Source organism: Carassius gibelio, chromosome B19, assembly GCF_023724105.1.
Source record: "Carassius gibelio isolate Cgi1373 ecotype wild population from Czech Republic chromosome B19, carGib1.2-hapl.c, whole genome shotgun sequence".
NCBI lineage: Eukaryota > Metazoa > Chordata > Actinopteri > Cypriniformes > Cyprinidae > Carassius > Carassius gibelio.
The window spans coordinates 3,259,352-3,281,851 of record NC_068414.1 but is presented as its reverse complement, the minus strand read 5'-3'; the positions used below and the strand labels follow the sequence as shown (position 1 = coordinate 3,281,851).

General features: G+C 45.8%; 12 non-coding genes across 12 annotated transcripts; 6 read left to right on the top strand and 6 right to left on the bottom strand.

Annotated features, from left to right (window-relative positions):
• The first annotated feature begins 216 nt into the window (after window positions 1-216).
• On the top strand, window positions 217-288 carry trnad-guc (transfer RNA aspartic acid (anticodon GUC)). The gene has a single exon. It is a non-coding gene; the product is annotated as a tRNA-Asp (tRNA).
• Window positions 289-2,375: 2,087 nt separating this feature from the next.
• Window positions 2,376-2,490, bottom strand: LOC127980572 (U5 spliceosomal RNA). Its single transcript, XR_008159589.1, has one exon. It is a non-coding gene; the product is annotated as a U5 spliceosomal RNA (small nuclear RNA).
• Window positions 2,491-3,540: 1,050 nt separating this feature from the next.
• On the top strand, window positions 3,541-3,612 carry trnad-guc (transfer RNA aspartic acid (anticodon GUC)). Its single transcript has one exon. It is a non-coding gene; the product is annotated as a tRNA-Asp (tRNA).
• Window positions 3,613-5,551: 1,939 nt separating this feature from the next.
• On the bottom strand, window positions 5,552-5,666 carry LOC127980571 (U5 spliceosomal RNA). The gene has a single exon (XR_008159588.1). It is a non-coding gene; the product is annotated as a U5 spliceosomal RNA (small nuclear RNA).
• A 2,827-nt stretch (window positions 5,667-8,493) lies between these two features.
• Window positions 8,494-8,565, top strand: trnad-guc (transfer RNA aspartic acid (anticodon GUC)). The gene has a single exon. It is a non-coding gene; the product is annotated as a tRNA-Asp (tRNA).
• Window positions 8,566-10,503: 1,938 nt separating this feature from the next.
• Window positions 10,504-10,618, bottom strand: LOC127980570 (U5 spliceosomal RNA). The gene has a single exon (XR_008159587.1). It is a non-coding gene; the product is annotated as a U5 spliceosomal RNA (small nuclear RNA).
• Window positions 10,619-11,670: 1,052 nt separating this feature from the next.
• On the top strand, window positions 11,671-11,742 carry trnad-guc (transfer RNA aspartic acid (anticodon GUC)). Its single transcript has one exon. It is a non-coding gene; the product is annotated as a tRNA-Asp (tRNA).
• A 1,927-nt stretch (window positions 11,743-13,669) lies between these two features.
• On the bottom strand, window positions 13,670-13,784 carry LOC127980569 (U5 spliceosomal RNA). Its single transcript, XR_008159586.1, has one exon. It is a non-coding gene; the product is annotated as a U5 spliceosomal RNA (small nuclear RNA).
• A 2,685-nt stretch (window positions 13,785-16,469) lies between these two features.
• Window positions 16,470-16,584, bottom strand: LOC127980568 (U5 spliceosomal RNA). Its single transcript, XR_008159585.1, has one exon. It is a non-coding gene; the product is annotated as a U5 spliceosomal RNA (small nuclear RNA).
• A 1,052-nt stretch (window positions 16,585-17,636) lies between these two features.
• trnad-guc (transfer RNA aspartic acid (anticodon GUC)) lies at window positions 17,637-17,708 on the top strand. The gene has a single exon. It is a non-coding gene; the product is annotated as a tRNA-Asp (tRNA).
• Window positions 17,709-19,795: 2,087 nt separating this feature from the next.
• On the bottom strand, window positions 19,796-19,910 carry LOC127980567 (U5 spliceosomal RNA). Its single transcript, XR_008159584.1, has one exon. It is a non-coding gene; the product is annotated as a U5 spliceosomal RNA (small nuclear RNA).
• A 1,049-nt stretch (window positions 19,911-20,959) lies between these two features.
• Window positions 20,960-21,031, top strand: trnad-guc (transfer RNA aspartic acid (anticodon GUC)). Its single transcript has one exon. It is a non-coding gene; the product is annotated as a tRNA-Asp (tRNA).
• Window positions 21,032-22,500: the final 1,469 nt, after the last annotated feature.

Sequence of the window (22,500 nt, the reverse complement as noted above, 5' to 3'; positions counted from 1 at the left end):
TAAAGCGCAATTTAAAAAAAAAAAAAAAAAAAAAAGAGTCCAAACAATGACCCCTGCTACGGGTAGTGTTCCAAGTGTTATGCGACTTCAGCTAATGATGGGTCCATCAGAAATTTTACGGTGCTAGGGCTGGGTCTGCATCAGAAGAAGCCATGCATTGTTTAGGTATGTCAGTGCAGTGCCGTCAGTAACGGGAGAAACGACAGCATGCATGGCTCCTCGTTAGTATAGTGGACAGTATCTCCGCCTGTCACGCGGAAGACCGGGGTTCGATTCCCCGACGGGGAGAGCTGGTTCTTTTCGTCTTCCGAATGATCCATCCAAAATGTTTGGTTGGAGTCGCAGGTCACAGAAGGAGTTCTGCTTCGACGTCAGCCCGAGCCAAAGGACATGCGTTGGCCGGGAATCGAACCCGGGTCAACTGCTTGGAAGGCAGCTATGCTCACCACTATACCACCAACGCAGGCGGAAGTCAGTAGCTTTTTGACGCACTGTGTTCCTAATAAATGTTGTTCAGTTGCATTGACACAATACTTTTTGTTTAAAGCGCAATTAAAAAAAAAAAAAAAAAAAAAAAAGAGTCCAAACAATGACCCCTGCTACCGGTAGTGTTGCAAGTGTTATGCGACTTCAGCTAATGATGGGTCCATCCGAAATTATTCCATCCAAAAGTTTTGGGTGGAGGCACAGGTCACAGAGGGAGTTCTGCTTCGACGTCAGCCCGAGCCAAAGGACATGCGCACTGCTCTCTCCAACTGCTTGGAAGGCAGCTATGCTCACCACTATACCACCAACGCAGTCAGCAGTCAGCAACTTGCGCCGTCACTAAGAAGGCTCGAAGTGCACGAGTCGCCGATAGGGCTAGAGGAGCAGATGAGATCTTTGTTTGGACCCGTCACTAAAGAGAGCCTTCAAGAATTTGCATCCCGTCACGTACAAGAAAGCGCTGCCTTCCCATCCGGCTAAATAAACACGAAGTGGTCAAACGCAGAGAGTGCCTATAATAACCAAAAGCCCAATCAAGGCAATCTCTTTCTCATGTCTCTATCTGAAAAGTTGGATAAAATCTTATATGAAAAAAAAAGTCTTTTAAAGAAATCCCTTATTCCGAGGTCACCGTAGCCACCAGATCCAGTCTGTATCCGCTTCAGTCACCCGGATCCAGTCCGTATCCAGAGAAGATGGTGGATCAACACCTAGAAAGGACCTCTATGGCCCAGAAACACAGCGGAGACCGTGACAACTAGATGAGCCGCAGATACAAATCCCCTGTAAAGACCACCTGGACAAGACCACAGGAAACAGATGATTCTTCTGCACAGTCTGACATTCCTGCAGCCTGGAGCTAATCTACCTGTTTCGTCTGACAAGGGGAGAACTGTCTCCCCGACTGAGCCTGGTTTCTCACCGGGTTTTTTCTCCATCCTTTCACCGATCGAGTTTTGGTTTCTTGCCTCTGTCGCTTCTGGCAGGCGGAGCTGGGGACACTTCATGTACAGCGATATCGTTGACTTGATTGCAAATTATTGCACAGATACTATTTAAACTGAACTTAGCTGAATGATGTCATCAAAGAGTTCAATAACGAAATGCCTTTAACTGTCATTTTGCTTTTTGACGCACTGTGTTCCTAATAAATGTTGTTCAGTTGCATTGACACAATACTTTTTGTTTAAAGCGCAATTAAAAAAAAAAAAAAAAAAAAAAAAAGAGTCCAAACAATGACCCCTGCTACGGGTAGTGTTGCAAGTGTTATGCGACTTCAGCTAATGATGGGTCCATCCGAAATTATTCCATCCAAAAGTTTTGGGTGGAGGCACAGGTCACAGAGGGAGTTCTGCTTCGACGTCAGCCCGAGCCAAAGGACATGCGTTGGCCGGGAATCGAATCCGGGTCAACTGCTTGGAAGGCAGCTATGCTCACCACTATACCACCAACGCAGTCAGCAGTCAGCAACTTGCGCCGTCACTAAGAAGGCTCGAAGTGCACGAGTCGCCGATAGGGCTAGAGGAGCAGATGAGATCTTTGTTTGGACCCGTCACTAAAGAGAGCCTTCAAGAATTTGCATCCAGTCACGTACAAGAAAGCGCTGCCTTCCCATCCGGCTAAATAAACACAAAGTGGTCAAACGCAGAGAGTGCCTATTCAGACGATGACCAGTGGCAAGCCCTCTCGCAGCATGCTGCCGTCACTAAAGAGAGCCTTCAAGAATTTGCATCCAGTCACGTACAAGAAAGCGCTGCCTTCCCATCCGGCTAAATAAACACGAAGTGGTCAAACGCAGAGAGTGCCTATTCAGACGATGACCAGTGGCAAGCCCTCTCGCAGCATGCTGCCGGACGGTCAAACTGATTCTGCTCTTGACATTTCGATGTAGCTCTGCTGTGAGCAGAGCACCCAAAAATACAGGTCACTCGCAAAAGTTCCCCTCCACGGAAATCTTTAGTAAAAGGCGAAAGATTTATGCGACAATGAAGAGAAACTCGAGCTGTGTCTCCAAACCCTCGGGCCTGTGCGCTGCCTCTGTTAAACTACTACGCTCGCCAAGGGTCATCAAGGGTGACAATGCCTGCCCACATGTGTTTCGTCAGCACCCCCCCCCCCCCACTCCAAAAGGGAGGAGTAAAACTCAAAAAAGTCCTCTCGGTCCACCAATAACCAAAAGCCCAATCAAGGCAATCTCTTTCTCATGCCTCTATCTGAAAAGTTGGATAAAATCTTATATGAAAAAAAAAGTCTTTTAAAGAAATCCCTTATTCCGAGGTCACCGTAGCCACCAGATCCAGTCTGTATCCGCTTCAGTCACCCGGATCCAGTCCGTATCCAGAGAAGATGGTGGATCAACACCTAGAAAGGACCTCTATGGCCCAGAAACACAGCGGAGACCGTGACAACTAGATGAGCCGCAGATACAAATCCCTTGTAAAGACCACCTGGACAAGACCACAGGAAACAGATGATTCTTCTGCACAGTCTGACATTCCTGCAGCCTGGAGCTGATCTACTGGTTTCGTCTGACAAGGGGAGAACTGTCTCCCCGACTGAGCCTGGTTTCTCACCGGGTTTTTTCTCCATCCTTTCACCGATCGAGTTTTGGTTTCTTCCCTCTGTCGCTTCTGGCAGGCGGAGCTGGGGACACTTCATGTACAGCGATATCGTTGACTTGATTGCAAATTATTGCACAGATACTATTTAAACTGAACTTAGCTGAATGATGTCATCAAAGAGTTCAATAACGAAATGCCTTTAACTGTCATTTTGCTTTTTGACGCACTGTGTTCCTAATTAATGTTGTTCAGTTGCATTGACGCAATACTTTCTGTTTAAAGCGCAATTTAAAAAAAAAAAAAAAAAAAAAAGAGTCCAAACAATGACCCCTGCTACGGGTAGTGTTCCAAGTGTTATGCGACTTCAGCTAATGATGGGTCCATCAGAAATTTTACGGTGCTAGGGCTGGGTCTGCATCAGAAGAAGCCATGCATTGTTTAGGTATGTCAGTGCAGTGCCGTCAGTAACGGGAGAAACGACAGCATGCATGGCTCCTCGTTAGTATAGTGGACAGTATCTCCGCCTGTCACGCGGAAGACCGGGGTTCGATTCCCCGACGGGGAGAGCTGGTTCTTTTCGTCTTCCGAATGATCCATCCAAAATGTTTGGTTGGAGTCGCAGGTCACAGAAGGAGTTCTGCTTCGACGTCAGCCCGAGCCAAAGGACATGCGTTGGCCGGGAATCGAACCCGGGTCAACTGCTTGGAAGGCAGCTATGCTCACCACTATACCACCAACGCAGGCGGAAGTCAGTAGCTTTTTGACGCACTGTGTTCCTAATAAATGTTGTTCAGTTGCATTGACACAATACTTTTTGTTTAAAGCGCAATTAAAAAAAAAAAAAAAAAAAAAAAAGAGTCCAAACAATGACCCCTGCTACCGGTAGTGTTGCAAGTGTTATGCGACTTCAGCTAATGATGGGTCCATCCGAAATTATTCCATCCAAAAGTTTTGGGTGGAGGCACAGGTCACAGAGGGAGTTCTGCTTCGACGTCAGCCCGAGCCAAAGGACATGCGCACTGCTCTCTCCAACTGCTTGGAAGGCAGCTATGCTCACCACTATACCACCAACGCAGTCAGCAGTCAGCAACTTGCGCCGTCACTAAGAAGGCTCGAAGTGCACGAGTCGCCGATAGGGCTAGAGGAGCAGATGAGATCTTTGTTTGGACCCGTCACTAAAGAGAGCCTTCAAGAATTTGCATCCCGTCACGTACAAGAAAGCGCTGCCTTCCCATCCGGCTAAATAAACACGAAGTGGTCAAACGCAGAGAGTGCCTATAATAACCAAAAGCCCAATCAAGGCAATCTCTTTCTCATGTCTCTATCTGAAAAGTTGGATAAAATCTTATATGAAAAAAAAAGTCTTTTAAAGAAATCCCTTATTCCGAGGTCACCGTAGCCACCAGATCCAGTCTGTATCCGCTTCAGTCACCCGGATCCAGTCCGTATCCAGAGAAGATGGTGGATCAACACCTAGAAAGGACCTCTATGGCCCAGAAACACAGCGGAGACCGTGACAACTAGATGAGCCGCAGATACAAATCCCCTGTAAAGACCACCTGGACAAGACCACAGGAAACAGATGATTCTTCTGCACAGTCTGACATTCCTGCAGCCTGGAGCTAATCTACCTGTTTCGTCTGACAAGGGGAGAACTGTCTCCCCGACTGAGCCTGGTTTCTCACCGGGTTTTTTCTCCATCCTTTCACCGATCGAGTTTTGGTTTCTTGCCTCTGTCGCTTCTGGCAGGCGGAGCTGGGGACACTTCATGTACAGCGATATCGTTGACTTGATTGCAAATTATTGCACAGATACTATTTAAACTGAACTTAGCTGAATGATGTCATCAAAGAGTTCAATAACGAAATGCCTTTAACTGTCATTTTGCTTTTTGACGCACTGTGTTCCTAATAAATGTTGTTCAGTTGCATTGACACAATACTTTTTGTTTAAAGCGCAATTAAAAAAAAAAAAAAAAAAAAAAAAAAAGAGTCCAAACAATGACCCCTGCTACGGGTAGTGTTGCAAGTGTTATGCGACTTCAGCTAATGATGGGTCCATCCGAAATTATTCCATCCAAAAGTTTTGGGTGGAGGCACAGGTCACAGAGGGAGTTCTGCTTCGACGTCAGCCCGAGCCAAAGGACATGCGTTGGCCGGGAATCGAATCCGGGTCAACTGCTTGGAAGGCAGCTATGCTCACCACTATACCACCAACGCAGTCAGCAGTCAGCAACTTGCGCCGTCACTAAGAAGGCTCGAAGTGCACGAGTCGCCGATAGGGCTAGAGGAGCAGATGAGATCTTTGTTTGGACCCGTCACTAAAGAGAGCCTTCAAGAATTTGCATCCCGTCACGTACAAGAAAGCGCTGCCTTCCCATCCGGCTAAATAAACACGAAGTGGTCAAACGCAGAGAGTGCCTATTCAGACGATGACCAGTGGCAAGCCCTCTCGCAGCATGCTGCCGGACGGTCAAACTGATTCTGCTCTTGACATTTCGATGTAGCTCTGCTGTGAGCAGAGCACCCAAAAATACAGGTCACTCGCAAAAGTTCCCCTCCACGGAAATCTTTAGTAAAAGGCGAAAGATTTATGCGACAATGAAGAGAAACTCGAGCTGTGTCTCCAAACCCTCGGGCCTGTGCGCTGCCTCTGTTAACCCTCTGGAGTCTAAGGGTATTTTTGGGGCCTTGAGAAGTTTTGTCATGCCCTGACATTTGTGCTTTTTTCAGTTTCTTATAAATATCTAAATGGGTAAAGTCTAATATCACTGTAATCAGCACAAACTGGGCTATAATAATATGTGAAAGGCATGCATGTACATGATTGCATTTTTGAGAAAAAAAATGTTATGCATGGTTAGTGAAAAACTAAAAATGTTAAATCACTTGAATAAGGCAATAAAACACATACATAAAATTGGTTGCCGGAAAAGTTGAGAACTGGAGCTTGTAGCCAAGAATTTTTCTTTCTGAATGATGTGAAAATCATCTTGTTTACTCATTCACAGAAAACAATGTATTGATTTAAATTTTCTAAAACACTTTTTGTTGGTAAAAGTCATATGCGAGTAGGCGTCAACTATCATGAATATCATTGTGATTTACACCTGAGAAGACAAAGGCCTGCATAATGAGCTGCATAATGAGCCTCCCATTCAACTGTGCCACTGTGAGGGAGGACTTACAAGAAAGAGAACAAAATAAAAGTATATAATTTTATGTTTGTAGTTTATTAAGAATATATTTAATTATCCCACAACATAATTTAATATTCACTTGGGGGAGCAGTTAAACAGTTTATTAGGAACAATCAAAGCTGACTTTCAAACAATTTTTTTGGCATCCTTACTTCAGTCACACAATCCTTCAGAAATCCTTTTAACAATCTTATTTTCTACCAAATAAACCCCATTTATTATCATCATCATTATTATTATTATTATTAATGTTGAAAAGAGCTGAGAATATTTTTCAGGTTTTTTTAGGGGGAATAAATCGAAAGAACTGCATTGTTTTTACATTTATTAGAGTTATCTCTATTTGTCACATTTATATTATTTACATCAAGCTTTTGAATGGTATAGTATTGTATATTATTATTGAAACTTCATAATGTTTCACTTGATTATACGTTTAGTCAGGAATTATAGTTTGGAAAAAGTCTTTGGAAAAAGTCTAACTAGTAAAATGTTTACACGTTATGTGAAAACTAGTACAAATAAATAAAAAGAGACTTACTCATGTTTATGATCTCTGCTGAATAAAGTGCTTCATTCTTTTTTCTGAGGAAATCCATTTCTCAAATCCTCAGCCACACCACATCTTTTTGGGGTGAATTATGTCTTAGTCCTCTCATCGCGAAGCAAACAGTAAAATAAAATAAAAACTTGAAGAACAGTGTCAATGCCTTTTCTTCTGTGTGGGCGTATTCAAGCCGCGCGCTTCAGTTTGAATCTGAATAGCGCGTTCAGCGCGGGGGCGTGGTCACATTAGATATAATGAGCTGAGATATGAAAAACAGACATTGCGTTGTTTTCATATGGATTACTTTATCTCAGAATATTTGTTTTCGGCAGCACTCGTTTAGTTTAAAAGTAGACATTCCAGGCTTTCTATAGATATCTCTCTCATGTCTCTTCTTTGAGTATTCACGGAGTTACAGTTCATTTTAATGAAATGTTTGTACATGACGATCAGCGGAGACAAAGACTGTAGACAGCGCACCTTGTTTGTTATCTTTATTTTATAAGTGCACAAAGGTTTTTTGTTATTATGTCTGTATCCAAAAAAAACTAGACCCTTTACAGATTCGATTGATGTATTGCTCTTATCTGTACGGTTAAAACTGAAAGTGTAATTTAAGTTCTTTTCGGGGTTATCAGGAGAAAATGACTCAAAACGCATATATGCGTTAATCGACTCGAAAGGGTTAAACTACTACGCTCGCCAAGGGTCATCAAGGGTGACAATGCCTGCCCACATGTGTTTCGTCAGCACCCCCCCCCCCCCCCACTCCAAAAGGGAGGAGTAAAACTCAAAAAAGTCCTCTCGGTCCACCAATAACCAAAAGCCCAATCAAGGCAATCTCTTTCTCATGCCTCTATCTGAAAAGTTGGATAAAATCTTATATGAAAAAAAAAGTCTTTTAAAGAAATCCCTTATTCCGAGGTCACCGTAGCCACCAGATCCAGTCTGTATCCGCTTCAGTCACCCGGATCCAGTCCGTATCCAGAGAAGATGGTGGATCAACACCTAGAAAGGACCTCTATGGCCCAGAAACACAGCGGAGACCGTGACAACTAGATGAGCCGCAGATACAAATCCCTTGTAAAGACCACCTGGACAAGACCACAGGAAACAGATGATTCTTCTGCACAGTCTGACATTCCTGCAGCCTGGAGCTGATCTACTGGTTTCGTCTGACAAGGGGAGAACTGTCTCCCCGACTGAGCCTGGTTTCTCACCGGGTTTTTTCTCCATCCTTTCACCGATCGAGTTTTGGTTTCTTCCCTGTGTCGCTTCTGGCAGGCGGAGCTGGGGACACTTCATGTACAGCGATATCGTTGACTTGATTGCAAATTATTGCACAGATACTATTTAAACTGAACTTAGCTGAATGATGTCATCAAAGAGTTCAATAACGAAATGCCTTTAACTGTCATTTTGCTTTTTGACGCACTGTGTTCCTAATTAATGTTGTTCAGTTGCATTGACGCAATACTTTCTGTTTAAAGCGCAATTTAAAAAAAAAAAAAAAAAAAAAGAGTCCAAACAATGACCCCTGCTACGGGTAGTGTTCCAAGTGTTATGCGACTTCAGCTAATGATGGGTCCATCAGAAATTTTACGGTGCTAGGGCTGGGTCTGCATCAGAAGAAGCCATGCATTGTTTAGGTATGTCAGTGCAGTGCCGTCAGTAACGGGAGAAACGACAGCATGCATGGCTCCTCGTTAGTATAGTGGACAGTATCTCCGCCTGTCACGCGGAAGACCGGGGTTCGATTCCCCGACGGGGAGAGCTGGTTCTTTTCGTCTTCCGAATGATCCATCCAAAATGTTTGGTTGGAGTCGCAGGTCACAGAAGGAGTTCTGCTTCGACGTCAGCCCGAGCCAAAGGACATGCGTTGGCCGGGAATCGAACCCGGGTCAACTGCTTGGAAGGCAGCTATGCTCACCACTATACCACCAACGCAGGCGGAAGTCAGTAGCTTTTTGACGCACTGTGTTCCTAATAAATGTTGTTCAGTTGCATTGACACAATACTTTTTGTTTAAAGCGCAATTAAAAAAAAAAAAAAAAAAAAAAAAGAGTCCAAACAATGACCCCTGCTACCGGTAGTGTTGCAAGTGTTATGCGACTTCAGCTAATGATGGGTCCATCCGAAATTATTCCATCCAAAAGTTTTGGGTGGAGGCACAGGTCACAGAGGGAGTTCTGCTTCGACGTCAGCCCGAGCCAAAGGACATGCGCACTGCTCTCTCCAACTGCTTGGAAGGCAGCTATGCTCACCACTATACCACCAACGCAGTCAGCAGTCAGCAACTTGCGCCGTCACTAAGAAGGCTCGAAGTGCACGAGTCGCCGATAGGGCTAGAGGAGCAGATGAGATCTTTGTTTGGACCCGTCACTAAAGAGAGCCTTCAAGAATTTGCATCCCGTCACGTACAAGAAAGCGCTGCCTTCCCATCCGGCTAAATAAACACGAAGTGGTCAAACGCAGAGAGTGCCTATAATAACCAAAAGCCCAATCAAGGCAATCTCTTTCTCATGTCTCTATCTGAAAAGTTGGATAAAATCTTATATGAAAAAAAAAGTCTTTTAAAGAAATCCCTTATTCCGAGGTCACCGTAGCCACCAGATCCAGTCTGTATCCGCTTCAGTCACCCGGATCCAGTCCGTATCCAGAGAAGATGGTGGATCAACACCTAGAAAGGACCTCTATGGCCCAGAAACACAGCGGAGACCGTGACAACTAGATGAGCCGCAGATACAAATCCCCTGTAAAGACCACCTGGACAAGACCACAGGAAACAGATGATTCTTCTGCACAGTCTGACATTCCTGCAGCCTGGAGCTAATCTACCTGTTTCGTCTGACAAGGGGAGAACTGTCTCCCCGACTGAGCCTGGTTTCTCACCGGGTTTTTTCTCCATCCTTTCACCGATCGAGTTTTGGTTTCTTGCCTCTGTCGCTTCTGGCAGGCGGAGCTGGGGACACTTCATGTACAGCGATATCGTTGACTTGATTGCAAATTATTGCACAGATACTATTTAAACTGAACTTAGCTGAATGATGTCATCAAAGAGTTCAATAACGAAATGCCTTTAACTGTCATTTTGCTTTTTGACGCACTGTGTTCCTAATAAATGTTGTTCAGTTGCATTGACACAATACTTTTTGTTTAAAGCGCAATTAAAAAAAAAAAAAAAAAAAAAAAAAAGAGTCCAAACAATGACCCCTGCTACGGGTAGTGTTGCAAGTGTTATGCGACTTCAGCTAATGATGGGTCCATCCGAAATTATTCCATCCAAAAGTTTTGGGTGGAGGCACAGGTCACAGAGGGAGTTCTGCTTCGACGTCAGCCCGAGCCAAAGGACATGCGTTGGCCGGGAATCGAATCCGGGTCAACTGCTTGGAAGGCAGCTATGCTCACCACTATACCACCAACGCAGTCAGCAGTCAGCAACTTGCGCCGTCACTAAGAAGGCTCGAAGTGCACGAGTCGCCGATAGGGCTAGAGGAGCAGATGAGATCTTTGTTTGGACCCGTCACTAAAGAGAGCCTTCAAGAATTTGCATCCCGTCACGTACAAGAAAGCGCTGCCTTCCCATCCGGCTAAATAAACACGAAGTGGTCAAACGCAGAGAGTGCCTATTCAGACGATGACCAGTGGCAAGCCCTCTCGCAGCATGCTGCCGGACGGTCAAACTGATTCTGCTCTTGACATTTCGATGTAGCTCTGCTGTGAGCAGAGCACCCAAAAATACAGGTCACTCGCAAAAGTTCCCCTCCACGGAAATCTTTAGTAAAAGGCGAAAGATTTATGCGACAATGAAGAGAAACTCGAGCTGTGTCTCCAAACCCTCGGGCCTGTGCGCTGCCTCTGTTAAACTACTACGCTCGCCAAGGGTCATCAAGGGTGACAATGCCTGCCCACATGTGTTTCGTCAGCACCCCCCCCCCCCCCACTCCAAAAGGGAGGAGTAAAACTCAAAAAAGTCCTCTCGGTCCACCAATAACCAAAAGCCCAATCAAGGCAATCTCTTTCTCATGCCTCTATCTGAAAAGTTGGATAAAATCTTATATGAAAAAAAAAGTCTTTTAAAGAAATCCCTTATTCCGAGGTCACCGTAGCCACCAGATCCAGTCTGTATCCGCTTCAGTCACCCGGATCCAGTCCGTATCCAGAGAAGATGGTGGATCAACACCTAGAAAGGACCTCTATGGCCCAGAAACACAGCGGAGACCGTGACAACTAGATGAGCCGCAGATACAAATCCCTTGTAAAGACCACCTGGACAAGACCACAGGAAACAGATGATTCTTCTGCACAGTCTGACATTCCTGCAGCCTGGAGCTAATCTACCTGTTTCGTCTGACAAGGGGAGAACTGTCTCCCCGACTGAGCCTGGTTTCTCACCGGGTTTTTTCTCCATCCTTTCACCGATCGAGTTTTGGTTTCTTCCCTCTGTCGCTTCTGGCAGGCGGAGCTGGGGACACTTCATGTACAGCGATATCGTTGACTTGATTGCAAATTATTGCACAGATACTATTTAAACTGAACTTAGCTGAATGATGTCATCAAAGAGTTCAATAACGAAATGCCTTTAACTGTCATTTTGCTTTTTGACGCACTGTGTTCCTAATAAATGTTGTTCAGTTGCATTGACACAATACTTTTTGTTTAAAGCGCAATTAAAAAAAAAAAAAAAAAAAAAAAAGAGTCCAAACAATGACCCCTGCTACGGGTAGTGTTCCAAGTGTTATGCGACTTCAGCTAATGATGGGTCCATCAGAAATTTTACGGTGCCAGGGCTGGGTCTGCGTCAGAAGAAGCCATGCATTGTTTAGGTATGTCAGTGCAGTGCCGTCAGTAACGGGAGAAACGACAGCATGCATGGCTCCTCGTTAGTATAGTGGACAGTATCTCCGCCTGTCACGCGGAAGACCGGGGTTCGATTCCCCGACGGGGAGAGCTGGTTCTTTTCGTCTTCCGAATGATCCATCCAAAATGTTTGGTTGGAGTCGCAGGTCACAGAAGGAGTTCTGCTTCGACGTCAGCCCGAGCCAAAGGACATGCGTTGGCCGGGAATCGAACCCGGGTCAACTGCTTGGAAGGCAGCTATGCTCACCACTATACCACCAACGCAGGCGGAAGTCAGTAGCTTTTTGACGCACTGTGTTCCTAATAAATGTTGTTCAGTTGCATTGACACAATACTTTTTGTTTAAAGCGCAATTAAAAAAAAAAAAAAAAAAAAAAAAAGAGTCCAAACAATGACCCCTGCTACCGGTAGTGTTGCAAGTGTTATGCGACTTCAGCTAATGATGGGTCCATCCGAAATTATTCCATCCAAAAGTTTTGGGTGGAGGCACAGGTCACAGAGGGAGTTCTGCTTCGACGTCAGCCCGAGCCAAAGGACATGCGCACTGCTCTCTCCAACTGCTTGGAAGGCAGCTATGCTCACCACTATACCACCAACGCAGTCAGCAGTCAGCAACTTGCGCCGTCACTAAGAAGGCTCGAAGTGCACGAGTCGCCGATAGGGCTAGAGGAGCAGATGAGATCTTTGTTTGGACCCGTCACTAAAGAGAGCCTTCAAGAATTTGCATCCCGTCACGTACAAGAAAGCGCTGCCTTCCCATTCGGCTAAATAAACACGAAGTGGTCAAACGCAGAGAGTGCCTATAATAACCAAAAGCCCAATCAAGGCAATCTCTTTCTCATGCCTCTATCTGAAAAGTTGGATAAAATCTTATATGAAAAAAAAAGTCTTTTAAAGAAATCCCTTATTCCGAGGTCACCGTAGCCACCAGATCCAGTCTGTATCCGCTTCAGTCACCCGGATCCAGTCCGTATCCAGAGAAGATGGTGGATCAACACCTAGAAAGGACCTCTATGGCCCAGAAACACAGCGGAGACCGTGACAACTAGATGAGCCGCAGATACAAATCCCCTGTAAAGACCACCTGGACAAGACCACAGGAAACAGATGATTCTTCTGCACAGTCTGACATTCCTGCAGCCTGGAGCTGATCTACCTGTTTCGTCTGACAAGGGGAGAACTGTCTCCCCGATTGAGCCTGGTTTCTCACCGGGTTTTTTCTCCATCCTTTCACCGATCGAGTTTTGGTTTCTTGCCTCTGTCGCTTCTGGCAGGCGGAGCTGGGGACACTTCATGTACAGCGATATCGTTGACTTGATTGCAAATTATTGCACAGATACTATTTAAACTGAACTTAGCTGAATGATGTCATCAAAGAGTTCAATAACGAAATGCGTTTAACTGTCATTTTGCTTTTTGACGCACTGTGTTCCTAATAAATGTTGTTCAGTTGCATTGACACAATACTTTTTGTTTAAAGCGCAATTAAAAAAAAAAAAAAGAGTCCAAACAATGACCCCTGCTACGGGTAGTGTTGCAAGTGTTATGCGACTTCAGCTAATGATGGGTCCATCCAAAATTATTCCATCCAAAAGTTTTGGGTGGAGGCACAGGTCACAGAGGGAGTTCTGCTTCGACGTCAGCCCGAGCCAAAGGACATGCGTTGGCCGGGAATCGAATCCGGGTCAACTGCTTGGAAGGCAGCTATGCTCACCTCTATACCACCAACGCAGTCAGCATTTAGCAACTTGCGCCGTCACTAAGAAGGCTCGAAGTGCACGAGTCGCCGATAGGGCTAGAGGAGCAGATGAGATCTTTGTTTGGACCCGTCACTAAAGAGAGCCTTCAAGAATTTGCATCCCGTCACGTACAAGAAAGCGCTGCCTTCCCATCCGGCTAAATAAACACGAAGTGGTCAAACGCAGAGAGTGCTTATTCAGACGATGACCAGTGGCAAGCCCTCTCGCAGCATGCTGCCGGACGGTCAAACTGATTCTGCTCTTGACATTTCGATGTAGCTCTGCTGTGAGCAGAGCACCCAAAAATACAGGTCACTCGCAAAAGTTCCCCTCCACGGAAATCTTTAGTAAAAGGCGAAAGATTTATGCGACAATGAAGAGAAACTCGAGCTGTGTCTCCAAACCCTCGGGCCTGTGCGCTGCCTCTGTTAAACTACTACGCTCGCCAAGGGTCATCAAGGGTGACAATGCCTGCCCACATGTGTTTCGTCAGCACCCCCCCCCCCCCCTACTCCAAAAGGGAGGAGTAAAACTCAAAAAAGTCCTCTCGGTCCACCAATAACCAAAAGCCCAATCAAGGCAATCTCTTTCTCATGCCTCTATCTGAAAAGTTGGATAAAATCTTATATGAAAAAAAAAGTCTTTTAAAGAAATCCCTTATTCGGAGGTCACCGTAGCCACCAGATCCAGTCTGTATCCGCTTCAGTCACCCGGATCCAGTCCGTATCCAGAGAAGATGGTGGATCAACACCTAGAAAGGACCTCTATGGCCCAGAAACACAGCGGAGACCGTGACAACTAGATGAGCCGCAGATACAAATCCCCTGTAAAGACCACCTGGACAAGACCACAGGAAACAGATGATTCTTCTGCACAGTCTGACATTCCTGCAGCCTGGAGCTGATCTACCTGTTTCGTCTGACAAGGGGAGAACTGTCTCCCCGATTGAGCCTGGTTTCTCACCGGGTTTTTTCTCCATCCTTTCACCGATCGAGTTTTGGTTTCTTGCCTCTGTCGCTTCTGGCAGGCGGAGCTGGGGACACTTCATGTACAGCGATATCGTTGACTTGATTGCAAATTATTGCACAGATACTATTTAAACTGAACTTAGCTGAATGATGTCATCAAAGAGTTCAATAACGAAATGCCTTTAACTGTCATTTTGCTTTTTGACGCACTGTGTTCCTAATAAATGTTGTTCAGTTGCATTGACACAATACTTTTTGTTTAAAGCGCAATTAAAAAAAAAAAAAAAAAAAAAAAAAAAAAGAGTCCAAACAATGACCCCTGCTACGGGTAGTGTTGCAAGTGTTATGCGACTTCAGCTAATGATGGGTCCATCCGAAATTATTCCATCCAAAAGTTTTGGGTGGAGGCACAGGTCACAGAGGGAGTTCTGCTTCGACGTCAGCCCGAGCCAAAGGACATGCGTTGGCCGGGAATCGAATCCGGGTCAACTGCTTGGAAGGCAGCTATGCTCACCTCTATACCACCAACGCAGTCAGCATTTAGCAACTTGCGCCGTCACTAAGAAGGCTCGAAGTGCACGAGTCGCCGATAGGGCTAGAGGAGCAGATGAGATCTTTGTTTGGACCCGTCACTAAAAAGAGCCTTCAAGAATTTGCATCCCGTCACGTACAAGAAAGCGCTGCCTTCCCATCCGGCTAAATAAACACGAAGTGGTCAAACGCAGAGAGTGCCTATAATAACCAAAAGCCCAATCAAGGCAATCTCTTTCTCATGTCTCTATCTGAAAAGTTGGATAAAATCTTATATGAAAAAAAAAGTCTTTTAAAGAAATCCCTTATTCCGAGGTCACCGTAGCCACCAGATCCAGTCTGTATCCGCTTCAGTCACCCGGATCCAGTCCGTATCCAGAGAAGATGGTGGATCAACACCTAGAAAGGACCTCTATGGCCCAGAAACACAGCGGAGACCGTGACAACTAGATGAGCCGCAGATACAAATCCCCTGTAAAGACCACCTGGACAAGACCACAGGAAACAGATGATTCTTCTGCACAGTCTGACATTCCTGCAGCCTGGAGCTAATCTACCTGTTTCGTCTGACAAGGGGAGAACTGTCTCCCCGACTGAGCCTGGTTTCTCACCGGGTTTTTTCTCCATCCTTTCACCGATCGAGTTTTGGTTTCTTGCCTCTGTCGCTTCTGGCAGGCGGAGCTGGGGACACTTCATGTACAGCGATATCGTTGACTTGATTGCAAATTATTGCACAGATACTATTTAAACTGAACTTAGCTGAATGATGTCATCAAAGAGTTCAATAACGAAATGCCTTTAACTGTCATTTTGCTTTTTGACGCACTGTGTTCCTAATAAATGTTGTTCAGTTGCATTGACACAATACTTTTTGTTTAAAGCGCAATTAAAAAAAAAAAAAAAAAAAAAAAAAGAGTCCAAACAATGACCCCTGCTACGGGTAGTGTTGCAAGTGTTATGCGACTTCAGCTAATGATGGGTCCATCCGAAATTATTCCATCCAAAAGTTTTGGGTGGAGGCACAGGTCACAGAGGGAGTTCTGCTTCGACGTCAGCCCGAGCCAAAGGACATGCGTTGGCCGGGAATCGAATCCGGGTCAACTGCTTGGAAGGCAGCTATGCTCACCACTATACCACCAACGCAGTCAGCAGTCAGCAACTTGCGCCGTCACTAAGAAGGCTCGAAGTGCACGAGTCGCCGATAGGGCTAGAGGAGCAGATGAGATCTTTGTTTGGACCCGTCACTAAAGAGAGCCTTCAAGAATTTGCATCCAGTCACGTACAAGAAAGCGCTGCCTTCCCATCCGGCTAAATAAACACAAAGTGGTCAAACGCAGAGAGTGCCTATTCAGACGATGACCAGTGGCAAGCCCTCTCGCAGCATGCTGCCGTCACTAAAGAGAGCCTTCAAGAATTTGCATCCAGTCACGTACAAGAAAGCGCTGCCTTCCCATCCGGCTAAATAAACACGAAGTGGTCAAACGCAGAGAGTGCCTATTCAGACGATGACCAGTGGCAAGCCCTCTCGCAGCATGCTGCCGGACGGTCAAACTGATTCTGCTCTTGACATTTCGATGTAGCTCTGCTGTGAGCAGAGCACCCAAAAATACAGGTCACTCGCAAAAGTTCCCCTCCACGGAAATCTTTAGTAAAAGGCGAAAGATTTATGCGACAATGAAGAGAAACTCGAGCTGTGTCTCCAAACCCTCGGGCCTGTGCGCTGCCTCTGTTAAACTACTACGCTCGCCAAGGGTCATCAAGGGTGACAATGCCTGCCCACATGTGTTTCGTCAGCACCCCCCCCCCCCCCCCACTCCAAAAGGGAGGAGTAAAACTCAAAAAAGTCCTCTCGGTCCACCAATAACCAAAAGCCCAATCAAGGCAATCTCTTTCTCATGCCTCTATCTGAAAAGTTGGATAAAATCTTATATGAAAAAAAAAGTCTTTTAAAGAAATCCCTTATTCCGAGGTCACCGTAGCCACCAGATCCAGTCTGTATCCGCTTCAGTCACCCGGATCCAGTCCGTATCCAGAGAAGATGGTGGATCAACACCTAGAAAGGACCTCTATGGCCCAGAAACACAGCGGAGACCGTGACAACTAGATGAGCCGCAGATACAAATCCCTTGTAAAGACCACCTGGACAAGACCACAGGAAACAGATGATTCTTCTGCACAGTCTGACATTCCTGCAGCCTGGAGCTGATCTACTGGTTTCGTCTGACAAGGGGAGAACTGTCTCCCCGACTGAGCCTGGTTTCTCACCGGGTTTTTTCTCCATCCTTTCACCGATCGAGTTTTGGTTTCTTCCCTCTGTCGCTTCTGGCAGGCGGAGCTGGGGACACTTCATGTACAGCGATATCGTTGACTTGATTGCAAATTATTGCACAGATACTATTTAAACTGAACTTAGCTGAATGATGTCATCAAAGAGTTCAATAACGAAATGCCTTTAACTGTCATTTTGCTTTTTGACGCACTGTGTTCCTAATTAATGTTGTTCAGTTGCATTGACGCAATACTTTCTGTTTAAAGCGCAATTTAAAAAAAAAAAAAAAAAAAAAGAGTCCAAACAATGACCCCTGCTACGGGTAGTGTTCCAAGTGTTATGCGACTTCAGCTAATGATGGGTCCATCAGAAATTTTACGGTGCTAGGGCTGGGTCTGCATCAGAAGAAGCCATGCATTGTTTAGGTATGTCAGTGCAGTGCCGTCAGTAACGGGAGAAACGACAGCATGCATGGCTCCTCGTTAGTATAGTGGACAGTATCTCCGCCTGTCACGCGGAAGACCGGGGTTCGATTCCCCGACGGGGAGAGCTGGTTCTTTTCGTCTTCCGAATGATCCATCCAAAATGTTTGGTTGGAGTCGCAGGTCACAGAAGGAGTTCTGCTTCGACGTCAGCCCGAGCCAAAGGACATGCGTTGGCCGGGAATCGAACCCGGGTCAACTGCTTGGAAGGCAGCTATGCTCACCACTATACCACCAACGCAGGCGGAAGTCAGTAGCTTTTTGACGCACTGTGTTCCTAATAAATGTTGTTCAGTTGCATTGACACAATACTTTTTGTTTAAAGCGCAATTAAAAAAAAAAAAAAAAAAAAAAAAGAGTCCAAACAATGACCCCTGCTACCGGTAGTGTTGCAAGTGTTATGCGACTTCAGCTAATGATGGGTCCATCCGAAATTATTCCATCCAAAAGTTTTGGGTGGAGGCACAGGTCACAGAGGGAGTTCTGCTTCGACGTCAGCCCGAGCCAAAGGACATGCGCACTGCTCTCTCCAACTGCTTGGAAGGCAGCTATGCTCACCACTATACCACCAACGCAGTCAGCAGTCAGCAACTTGCGCCGTCACTAAGAAGGCTCGAAGTGCACGAGTCGCCGATAGGGCTAGAGGAGCAGATGAGATCTTTGTTTGGACCCGTCACTAAAGAGAGCCTTCAAGAATTTGCATCCCGTCACGTACAAGAAAGCGCTGCCTTCCCATCCGGCTAAATAAACACGAAGTGGTCAAACGCAGAGAGTGCCTATAATAACCAAAAGCCCAATCAAGGCAATCTCTTTCTCATGTCTCTATCTGAAAAGTTGGATAAAATCTTATATGAAAAAAAAAGTCTTTTAAAGAAATCCCTTATTCCGAGGTCACCGTAGCCACCAGATCCAGTCTGTATCCGCTTCAGTCACCCGGATCCAGTCCGTATCCAGAGAAGATGGTGGATCAACACCTAGAAAGGACCTCTATGGCCCAGAAACACAGCGGAGACCGTGACAACTAGATGAGCCGCAGATACAAATCCCCTGTAAAGACCACCTGGACAAGACCACAGGAAACAGATGATTCTTCTGCACAGTCTGACATTCCTGCAGCCTGGAGCTAATCTACCTGTTTCGTCTGACAAGGGGAGAACTGTCTCCCCGACTGAGCCTGGTTTCTCACCGGGTTTTTTCTCCATCCTTTCACCGATCGAGTTTTGGTTTCTTGCCTCTGTCGCTTCTGGCAGGCGGAGCTGGGGACACTTCATGTACAGCGATATCGTTGACTTGATTGCAAATTATTGCACAGATACTATTTAAACTGAACTTAGCTGAATGATGTCATCAAAGAGTTCAATAACGAAATGCCTTTAACTGTCATTTTGCTTTTTGACGCACTGTGTTCCTAATAAATGTTGTTCAGTTGCATTGACACAATACTTTTTGTTTAAAGCGCAATTAAAAAAAAAAAAAAAAAAAAAAAAAGAGTCCAAACAATGACCCCTGCTACGGGTAGTGTTGCAAGTGTTATGCGACTTCAGCTAATGATGGGTCCATCCGAAATTATTCCATCCAAAAGTTTTGGGTGGAGGCACAGGTCACAGAGGGAGTTCTGCTTCGACGTCAGCCCGAGCCAAAGGACATGCGTTGGCCGGGAATCGAATCCGGGTCAACTGCTTGGAAGGCAGCTATGCTCACCACTATACCACCAACGCAGTCAGCAGTCAGCAACTTGCGCCGTCACTAAGAAGGCTCGAAGTGCACGAGTCGCCGATAGGGCTAGAGGAGCAGATGAGATCTTTGTTTGGACCCGTCACTAAAGAGAGCCTTCAAGAATTTGCATCCAGTCACGTACAAGAAAGCGCTGCCTTCCCATCCGGCTAAATAAACACAAAGTGGTCAAACGCAGAGAGTGCCTATTCAGACGATGACCAGTGGCAAGCCCTCTCGCAGCATGCTGCCGTCACTAAAGAGAGCCTTCAAGAATTTGCATCCAGTCACGTACAAGAAAGCGCTGCCTTCCCATCCGGCTAAATAAACACGAAGTGGTCAAACGCAGAGAGTGCCTATTCAGACGATGACCAGTGGCAAGCCCTCTCGCAGCATGCTGCCGGACGGTCAAACTGATTCTGCTCTTGACATTTCGATGTAGCTCTGCTGTGAGCAGAGCACCCAAAAATACAGGTCACTCGCAAAAGTTCCCCTCCACGGAAATCTTTAGTAAAAGGCGAAAGATTTATGCGACAATGAAGAGAAACTCGAGCTGTGTCTCCAAACCCTCGGGCCTGTGCGCTGCCTCTGTTAAACTACTACGCTCGCCAAGGGTCATCAAGGGTGACAATGCCTGCCCACATGTGTTTCGTCAGCACCCCCCCCCCCCACTCCAAAAGGGAGGAGTAAAACTCAAAAAAGTCCTCTCGGTCCACCAATAACCAAAAGCCCAATCAAGGCAATCTCTTTCTCATGCCTCTATCTGAAAAGTTGGATAAAATCTTATATGAAAAAAAAAGTCTTTTAAAGAAATCCCTTATTCCGAGGTCACCGTAGCCACCAGATCCAGTCTGTATCCGCTTCAGTCACCCGGATCCAGTCCGTATCCAGAGAAGATGGTGGATCAACACCTAGAAAGGACCTCTATGGCCCAGAAACACAGCGGAGACCGTGACAACTAGATGAGCCGCAGATACAAATCCCTTGTAAAGACCACCTGGACAAGACCACAGGAAACAGATGATTCTTCTGCACAGTCTGACATTCCTGCAGCCTGGAGCTGATCTACTGGTTTCGTCTGACAAGGGGAGAACTGTCTCCCCGACTGAGCCTGGTTTCTCACCGGGTTTTTTCTCCATCCTTTCACCGATCGAGTTTTGGTTTCTTCCCTCTGTCGCTTCTGGCAGGCGGAGCTGGGGACACTTCATGTACAGCGATATCGTTGACTTGATTGCAAATTATTGCACAGATACTATTTAAACTGAACTTAGCTGAATGATGTCATCAAAGAGTTCAATAACGAAATGCCTTTAACTGTCATTTTGCTTTTTGACGCACTGTGTTCCTAATTAATGTTGTTCAGTTGCATTGACGCAATACTTTCTGTTTAAAGCGCAATTTAAAAAAAAAAAAAAAAAAAAAAGAGTCCAAACAATGACCCCTGCTACGGGTAGTGTTCCAAGTGTTATGCGACTTCAGCTAATGATGGGTCCATCAGAAATTTTACGGTGCTAGGGCTGGGTCTGCATCAGAAGAAGCCATGCATTGTTTAGGTATGTCAGTGCAGTGCCGTCAGTAACGGGAGAAACCACAGCATGCATGGCTCCTCGTTAGTATAGTGGACAGTATCTCCGCCTGTCACGCGGAAGACCGGGGTTCGATTCCCCGACGGGGAGAGCTGGTTCTTTTCGTCTTCCGAATGATCCATCCAAAATGTTTGGTTGGAGTCGCAGGTCACAGAAGGAGTTCTGCTTCGACGTCAGCCCGAGCCAAAGGACATGCGTTGGCCGGGAATCGAACCCGGGTCAACTGCTTGGAAGGCAGCTATGCTCACCACTATACCACCAACGCAGGCGGAAGTCAGTAGCTTTTTGACGCACTGTGTTCCTAATAAATGTTGTTCAGTTGCATTGACACAATACTTTTTGTTTAAAGCGCAATTAAAAAAAAAAAAAAAAAAAAAAAAGAGTCCAAACAATGACCCCTGCTACCGGTAGTGTTGCAAGTGTTATGCGACTTCAGCTAATGATGGGTCCATCCGAAATTATTCCATCCAAAAGTTTTGGGTGGAGGCACAGGTCACAGAGGGAGTTCTGCTTCGACGTCAGCCCGAGCCAAAGGACATGCGCACTGCTCTCTCCAACTGCTTGGAAGGCAGCTATGCTCACCACTATACCACCAACGCAGTCAGCAGTCAGCAACTTGCGCCGTCACTAAGAAGGCTCGAAGTGCACGAGTCGCCGATAGGGCTAGAGGAGCAGATGAGATCTTTGTTTGGACCCGTCACTAAAGAGAGCCTTCAAGAATTTGCATCCCGTCACGTACAAGAAAGCGCTGCCTTCCCATCCGGCTAAATAAACACGAAGTGGTCAAACGCAGAGAGTGCCTATAATAACCAAAAGCCCAATCAAGGCAATCTCTTTCTCATGTCTCTATCTGAAAAGTTGGATAAAATCTTATATGAAAAAAAAAGTCTTTTAAAGAAATCCCTTATTCCGAGGTCACCGTAGCCACCAGATCCAGTCTGTATCCGCTTCAGTCACCCGGATCCAGTCCGTATCCAGAGAAGATGGTGGATCAACACCTAGAAAGGACCTCTATGGCCCAGAAACACAGCGGAGACCGTGACAACTAGATGAGCCGCAGATACAAATCCCCTGTAAAGACCACCTGGACAAGACCACAGGAAACAGATGATTCTTCTGCACAGTCTGACATTCCTGCAGCCTGGAGCTAATCTACCTGTTTCGTCTGACAAGGGGAGAACTGTCTCCCCGACTGAGCCTGGTTTCTCACCGGGTTTTTTCTCCATCCTTTCACCGATCGAGTTTTGGTTTCTTGCCTCTGTCGCTTCTGGCAGGCGGAGCTGGGGACACTTCATGTACAGCGATATCGTTGACTTGATTGCAAATTATTGCACAGATACTATTTAAACTGAACTTAGCTGAATGATGTCATCAAAGAGTTCAATAACGAAATGCCTTTAACTGTCATTTTGCTTTTTGACGCACTGTGTTCCTAATAAATGTTGTTCAGTTGCATTGACACAATACTTTTTGTTTAAAGCGCAATTAAAAAAAAAAAAAAAAAAAAAAAAAGAGTCCAAACAATGACCCCTGCTACGGGTAGTGTTGCAAGTGTTATG